Genomic DNA, 8,651 nt, shown 5'->3' on the forward strand with positions numbered 1-8,651 from the left:
GACAACAAAAAGAAATAAAAGCCATCTGAATTGGAAAGGAAGAAGTAAAACTTTCACTATTTGCAGATGACATGATACTATATTCAGAAAACTCGACTCCACAAAAAAAGTACTCGAATTGATCAATGAATTCAGTAAACTTGTAGGATACAAAAATCAATGTACAAAAATCCATTGCATTTCTATACACTAAAATTAATAATCAGAAAGAGAAATTAAAACAATCACATTTCTAATTATACCAAAAAAAATAAGATAACTAGGAATAAATCTAACCAAATAGGTGGAAGACTCATACTCTGAAAACTGTAAAACACTGATGAAAGAAATTGAAGATGACACAAAGGAATGGAAAGACATTCCATGCTCATGGGTTGGAACAACAAATACTGTTAAAATGTCTGTACTACTCAAAGCAGTCTACAGGTTTAATGCCATCCCTGTCAGGATAGCAACAGCATTTTTCACAGGACTAGAACAAACAATCCTAAAATTTGTATGGAACCACAAAAGTCCCTGAATAATGCAAACAATCTTAATAAAGAAAAACAAAACTGGAGGTATCACTTCAATTTATATTACAAGGTAGTAGTAATTACAACAGTATGGTAGTGGCATAAAAACAGGCACACTGATCAATAGAATGGAATAGAAAACCCAGAATTAAACCCATAATTATATGGTCAATTAATCTTCAGCAAAGTAGGAATTAATATACAATGGGAAAAAGACAATTTCTTCAAAAAATGGTATTGGGAAAACTGGACAGCTACATGCAAAAGAATGAAACTGAGACACTTTCTTTCACCATATTCAAAAATAAATGCAAAATGCATTAAAGACTTAAATGCGAGTCCTGAAACCATGAAAATCCTTGAAGGGAGCACAAGCAGTAATTTCTCTGACATGGGCCATAGCAACATTTTTCTAGATATGTCTCCTGAGGTAGGGAGAATAAATGCACAAATGAACTACTGGGACTACATCAAAATAAAAAGTTTCTGCATGATGAAGAAAACAATCAACAAAACTAAAAGACAACCTACAGAATGGGAGGAGATATTGGCAAATGATATATCTGATAAAGGTTTAGTATCCAAAATATATAACTTATACAATTCAACCCCCCTAAAACAAATAATCCAATTAAAAATGGGCAGAAGACATAAACAGACATTTCTCCAAAGACATCCAGATGGACAACACACATGGAAAGATGCTCAGCATCACTCAACTTCAGGGAAATGCAAATGAAAACTACAATGAGATATCACCTCACACCTGTTAGAATGGCTAAAGTCAAAAACAAGAAACAGTTGTTTGCAAGGATGGGGAGAAAATGAACCCTCATGCACTGTTGGTGGGAATGTAAACTGGTGTAGCCACCATGGAAGACAGTATGGAGATACCTCAAAAAATTTAAAATGGAATAACTCTATAATCCAGGAAATACACTACTGATTATCTACTGAGAGATTATGAAAACACTGATTCTAAGGGATATAGGCACCCCTATGTTTATTGCAGCATAATTTACAGTAGTCAAATTATGGAAGCAACCCAAGTGTCCATTGATTGGTGAATGGATAAAGAAGATTTCATAAAAAAATAAATATTGTCATTTGCAATGACATGGGTGGATCTAGAAAGCATAATATTAAGCAGAATAAGCCAGAGAAAGACAAATACTGTAAGAGTTCACTCATATGCGGAATTTAAGAAAAGAAATGAACAAAGAAAAAAAAAGAGACAAACCAAAAAACCAGACTCAACTATAGAGTACAAACAAATGGTTACCAGACGGAAGGTGGGTAGGAGGATGGGCAAAATAGGTGAAGGAGATTAAGAGTATACTTATCAGGATGAACACTGAGTAATATATAGAATTTTTGAATCACAATATTGTACACCTTAAACTAATAGAACATCGTGTGTTAACTACACTGGAATTAAAATTTCTTTTAAATGTAAAAAAAATATTGCATAGGACCTAATTTTACTAAAAATTATTTTTTAATCCGAAATTTAAATTTAACTGAATGCCCTTTATTTTGTGACAACCCTATCACAGGGGATTCATGAAATTTTATAAATTACCTAGAACAGTGCAGGTACATGTAAATGCTCACTAAATGTTAGTCTTTATTAAAAAATAATAATGAATGGGGAAGCCTGGGCGGCTCAGTTGGTTAAGCATCTGCCTTCAGCTCAGGTCATGATTCCAGGGTCCTGGGATTGAGTCCCACATTGGGCTCCCTGCTCAGCGGGGAGCCTGCTTCTCCCTCTCCCTCTGCCTGCTGCTCCCCCTGCTTGTGTTCTCTATCTCTCTGTGTGTGTGTGTCAAATAAATAAATAAAATCTTAAAAAAAATAATTTGTTGAATTTATATTTTCCTTAACATAATTTCTTATATATAGTAAGCATTCAATACATTTCATGTATTATACTAAATAAAATATGCCTCTTAGTCTGTTAATAGATATTTCATGATAAAGAGATTTCCAAATATATTGGAAATGCTAGGTTAAAATTACACTTTTTTTATTTTTGTACTGAATGAAGGATACCTCTGCATTTTTATTTTGGGCATACAAATCTACAAAATGGGGATATATTGTTCATTGTTTCTCTCAGCTTCTGTAGCCACAGAAACATTTTTGAGTACTGCTTTTCATGATATTTGTGATCCACTGATTATACTCTGAAATGCTATTCTAGCAACTTTGGAATTATAAGTAGGAAATGGAAATACAGATTTTTTTTTTTCCATTGGGAGGTCATTGTTTAAAAAGGGAAGGAATTTAGGGTAAATAAGCAATTGACCACAAAGAAATAATTCTGGATTATTTATGAAATTAGAAAAATGGACATATGACAAAGAATAGAGGGAAATATCTGAAGATTAAGAAGGTGAGTTTGGCAGAAATTCAACTTTTTTTTTTTAATCAACAACTGAAGTTGAAGTTTGAAGGGGAGGAAGAAAATGCAGAGATATATTAAAATGGATACTATATGTTCTCACTGATATGAGGAATTCTTAATCGCAGGAAACAAACTGAGGGTTGCTGGAGTGGTGGGGGGTGGGAGGGATGGGGTGGCTGGGTGATAGACATTGGGTAGGGTATGTGCTATGGTGAGTGCTGTGAATTGTGTAAGACTGATGAATCACAGACCTGTACCTCTGAAACAAATAATACATTATATGTTAAAAAAAAAAAAGAAGATAGCAGGAAGGGAAAAATGAAGGGGGGGAATCGGAGGGGGAGACAAGCCATGAGAGACTATGGACCCTGAGAAACAAACTGAGGGTTCTAGAGGGGAAGGGGGTGGGGGGATGGGTAGCCTGGTGATAGGTATTAAAGAGGGCACGTACTGAATTGAGCACTGGGTGTTATATGCAAAAAATGAATCATGGAACACTACATCAAAAACTAATGATGTAATGTATGGTGATTAACATAACATAATAAAATTTTTAAAAAATGGATACTATATAGAGGAACAGGAATTACCAAGAATAACAAACATAATGTTTGAGATGATCAGTAGTATTAAAAATAGAGATTAAGTAGATGCAACTCTTTCCATAAATGTGGACAGAGTGTGGTATTGTAACAAATTAGTGTGGAAATAATATATTTATAAGCCTCTTAGCAAAAGGAAAAAAATTCAATCTCCTGAACTTTAAGTTAGGTAGTATTTGTGGGTGGGCCTAAAATACCACAAAGAAACAAGCTTAACACAAATAGAAGGATATACTTAAGATGAATGTGTAAATAAAAATTTAACAACTTGGAGTGTTTTCTTAGAGGAGAGGATCAGGAGAGTGTGAAAGAAGAGAATACAAATAACTACACTCAAGAATTTGACTCTAAGCCATTAAGGCAGTAGGTCATCAGTTCTGAAAGATGTGTGATGGAGGAGAGACATACCCTGTGCCCAGACTACAGTAGTGAATGGCAGTAGGGGACTTATTTATCCCAAGGACTGTTGGTAGTCTCTGGTAAAAGAAAAATCTGATAAATTCTAGACTTCCCTTCCTGACAATTTCAGCAATCAAAAAGCTAAAGAGTCAATGGAAACAACTGCTACTCTGAAATTAATTTTCACTAACAAGGAAGAACTGCTTGGTGAAATGGAAGTGACAGGCACCAAGGGAGAAAGTGCCCATGTCATCTCAGAGTTTATAATAATGTCAGAAGTAAAGTTTGGGTGTAGAAAACCTAAATCATAGACACTAGTCAAAGAGATTTCCAAATACTTCAGAAAGCATGGTCTCTGAAAGAGAAAGTAAATGGCTACCAATATAAAGGTGTGAAAGGGGAAAAACTGACAACATAATTTCAATTTAATAATTAGTATATTAAGTATATAAACTATTCTTATAAAGTATATATACATTATATATTATACACACTATATGTTGTATTAGCATATATAGTGTATGATGGTTTGCATTACATATAGATTTGTTCATTAAATGTTGCTGATATATATGTAATTATCAAATATTTGTCAAATATATATATTTTTCACATATACATAAAAAATTTACTACTAATAAATGAAGTAACTGATTCTCAAAGAAATTAAGGGATTAAATCAAGGTCATTGGGTAGCAAAGCCAACTCTCACAACTATACCTCTTGCTCTTGAAAAAGCTATTTTCTTTTTATAAACACTGTTGTCTCTCACGTACAATTTTATGATCACCTAGAGGTATCTTAGAAATAAAAGCAACATATACAAAAGACACAAAAGAATGACATAAAATGGTAGTAAATTATCATAAAGACAAAAAACTGAAATGAATTTGGGCTTCTGAAAATACCAAGGGTAATTTTTTTTAAAAGCACTCAAATTTCTAAATAGAATAAAGAACACATAAAAGAAAGTCTACTGCTTAGCAATAGATGGTGCCATGTTAATAAACACCAGAATAAGTATCATCTTTCAATTTTATCTGCTTCTGTACTCTCACTTGAGGAAGAGGCTCCTTTAATTAGATAAAGTAAAATAAATATAACTACTGACAAAAAAATCAAGGAGGGAGAAGTTATTTAGTAACTTTAAATAAATTCAATTTTCCAGAACAAATAAGTTATGTCTTAAAGTACAAAAATAATTTGCAATTGCAATTATAAAAATATGATTGAAAATTCCTAATTAATGATAGAGATCAAAATTGGTATCAGGAAACTGATATAGGGCTAAAATATCCATATACCAAAAATGGGGGCAGGACAAGTTACTGAATTCTGTGAAATACAAACTACTAGAATAGGGTGGAAGAAGAATAAGTAAAAGTCCTGGCATAACCTATTTTCTGAACAGATTCATATAGTTAGTTAGGAAAGGAGTGGTGATTAGTATGAGTTTTGCTAGATTCTGGAAAAACACAATTATCCCAAACTTGTTTCATTACTTGTTAAAATAGCTGGATAGAATTTTTTGATTGGTAGATCAGGTAAGGCTATAACTGTATGAATTCAAATTTCTGGATATTTAATAGAGGTGGAAGAAAAAAAATCACACACATGCGCAGAGGGAGAGAGAGATATGATCAATAATACAGCAAATTGATTAAATGATAAAAAATTAATTTCTTTAAAATTCTATATAAATGATTTTCCTAGGCCATCCCGTTCAATGTATATGAGTTCATGTTCTGTAATCATGAACACTTGTTCTTCCTCAATCATACTCTCAACTTTTTTTTAAATAATTTTTTATTGTTATGTTAATCACCATACATTACATCATTAGTTTTTGATGTGTTCCATGATTCATTGTTTGTGCATAACACCCAGTGCTCCACGCAGAATGTGCCCTCTTTAATATCCATCACCAGGCTAACCCATCCCCCCACCTCCTTCCCCTCTAGAACCCTCAGTTTGTTTTTCAGAGTCCATCGTCTCTCATGGTTCGTCTCCCCCTCCGACTTACTCCACTTCATCCTGCTATCTTCTTCTTTCTTTTTTTCTTAACATATATATTGCATTATTTGTTTCAGAAGTACAGATCCGTGATTCATCAGTCTTGTACAATTCACAGTGCTCACCATAGCACATACCTTCTCCAATGTCTGTCACCCAGCCACCCAATCCCTCCCACCCCCCCCACAGTGAGGGGGGGGTCATATGATACATGTCTTTCTCTGATTGACTTATTTCACTCAGCATGACACCCTCCAGTTCCATCCACGTTGTTGCAAATGGCAAGATCTCATTCCTTTTGATGGCTGCATAATATTCCATTGTGTATATATACCACTTCTTCTTTATCCATTCATCTGTCGATAGACATCTTGGCTCTTTCCACAGTTTGACTATTGTGCACATTGCTGCTATAAACATTGGGGTGCACGTACCCCTTCGGATCCCTACATTTGTATCTTTGTGGTAAATACCCAGTAGTGCAATTGCTGGATCGTATGGTAGCTCTATTTTCAACTGTTTGAGGAACCTCCATACTGTTTTCCAGAGGGGTTGCACCAGCTTGCATTCCCACCAACATTGTAGGAGGGTTCCCCTTTCTCCACATCCCCGCCAACATCAGTCGTTTCCTGACTTGTTAATTTTAGCCATTCTGACTGGTGTGAGGTGGTATCTCATTGAGGTTTTGATTTGGATTTCCCTGATGCCGAGCGATGTTGAGCACTGTTTCATGTGTCTGTTGGCCATTTGGATGTCTTCTTTGGAAAAATGTCTGTTCATGTCCTCTGCCCATTTCTTGATTGGATTATTTGTTCTTTGGGTGTTGAGTTTGATAAGTTCTTTATAGATTTTGGATACTAGCCCTTTATCTGATATGTCATTTGCAAATATTTTCTCCCATTCTGTCGGTTGTCAGAATTTTCCAAACACCATTTGTTGAAGAGACTGTCTTTTTTCCATTGGACATTCTTGCCTGCTTTGTCAAAGATTTGTTGACCATAGAGTTGAGGGTCCATTTCTGGGCTCTCTATTCTGTTCCATTGATCTATGTGTCTGTTTTTGTGCCAGTACCATACTGTTTTAATGATGACAGCTTTGTAATAGAGCTGGAAGTCCAGAATTCTGATCCTGCCAGCTTTGCTTTTCTTTTTCAATATTCCTCTGGCTATTCGGGGTCTCTTCTGGTTCCATACAAATTTTAGGATTATTTGTTCCATTTCTTTGAAAAAGGTGGATGGTATTTTGATGGGGATTGCATTGAATGTGTAGATTGCTCTAGGTAGCATTGACATCTTTACAATGTTGGTTCTCCCAATCCATGAGCATGGAACATTTTTCCATTTCTTTGTGTCTTCTTCAATTTCTTTCATGAGTATTTTATAGTTTTCTGAGTACAGATCCTTTGCCTCTTTGGTTAGACTTATTCCTAGGTATCTTATGGTTTTGGGTGCAATTGTAAATGGGATCGACTCCTTGATTTGTCTCTCTTCTGTCTTGTTGTTGGTGTATAGGAGTGCCACTGATTTCTGTGCATTGATTTTATATCCTGCTACTTTACTGAATTCCTGTATGAATTCTAGCAGTTTTGGGGTGGAGTCTTTTGGGTTTTCCACATACAGTTATCATATCGTCTGCAAAGAGTGAGAGTTTGACTTCCTCTTTGCCAATTTGGATGCCTTTGATTTCTTTTTCTTGTCTGATTGCTGTGGCTAGGACTTCTAATATTATGTTGAATAGCAGTGGTGAGAGTGGACATCCCTGCCGTGTTCCTGACCATTAGGGGAAAAGCTCTCAGCCTTTCCCCATTGAGAATGATATTCGCTGTAGGTTTTTCATAGATGGCTTTTATGATATTGAGGTATGTACCCTCTATCCCTATACTCTGAAGAGTTTGGATCAAGAAAGGAGGCTGTACTTTGTCAAATGCTTTTTCTGCATCTATTGAGAGGATCATATGATTCTTGTTCTTTCTTTTGTTAATGTATTGTATCACGTTGATTGATTTGCGGATGTTGAACCAGCCTTGCAGCCCAGGGATAAATCCCACGTGGTGGTGTTGAATAATCCTTTTAATGGACTGTTGGATCCTATTGGCTAGTATTTTGGTGAGAATTTTTGTATCCATGTTCATCAAGGATATTGGTCTGTAATTCTCCTTTTGGATGGGGTCTTTGTCTGGTTTTGGGATCAAGGTAATGCTGGCCTCATAAAATGAGTTTGGAAATTTTCCTTCCATTTCTATTATTTGGAACAGTTTCAGGAGAATAGGTATTAATTCTTCTTTAAATGTCTGATAGAATTCCCCTGGGAAGCCATCTGGCCCTGGGCTTTTGTTTGTTGGGAGATTTTTGATGACTGCTTCAATTTCCTTAGTGGTTATAGGTCTGTTCAGGTTTTCTGTTTCTTCCTGGTTCAATTTTGGTAGTTGATACATCTCTAGGAATGCACCCATTTCTTCCAGATTCTCTAATTTGCTGGCATAGAGTTGCTCATAATATGTTCTTATAATTGTTTGTATGTCTTTGGTGTTGGTTGTGATCTCTCCTCTTTCATTCATGATTTTGTTGATTTGTTTGGGTCATTTCTCTTTTCTTTTTGATAAGTCTGGCCAGGGGTTTATCAATCTTGTTAATTCTTTCAAAGAACCAGCTCCTAGTTTCGTTGATCTCTTCTACTGTTCTTTTGGTTTCTAGTTCATTGATTTCTGCTCTGATC

This window comes from Eumetopias jubatus, unplaced genomic scaffold (assembly GCF_037043125.1).
Source record: "Eumetopias jubatus isolate StellerSeaLion01/CBP00866 unplaced genomic scaffold, mEumJub1_p1.0 scaffold_16, whole genome shotgun sequence".
NCBI classification, from domain to species: domain Eukaryota; kingdom Metazoa; phylum Chordata; class Mammalia; order Carnivora; family Otariidae; genus Eumetopias; species Eumetopias jubatus.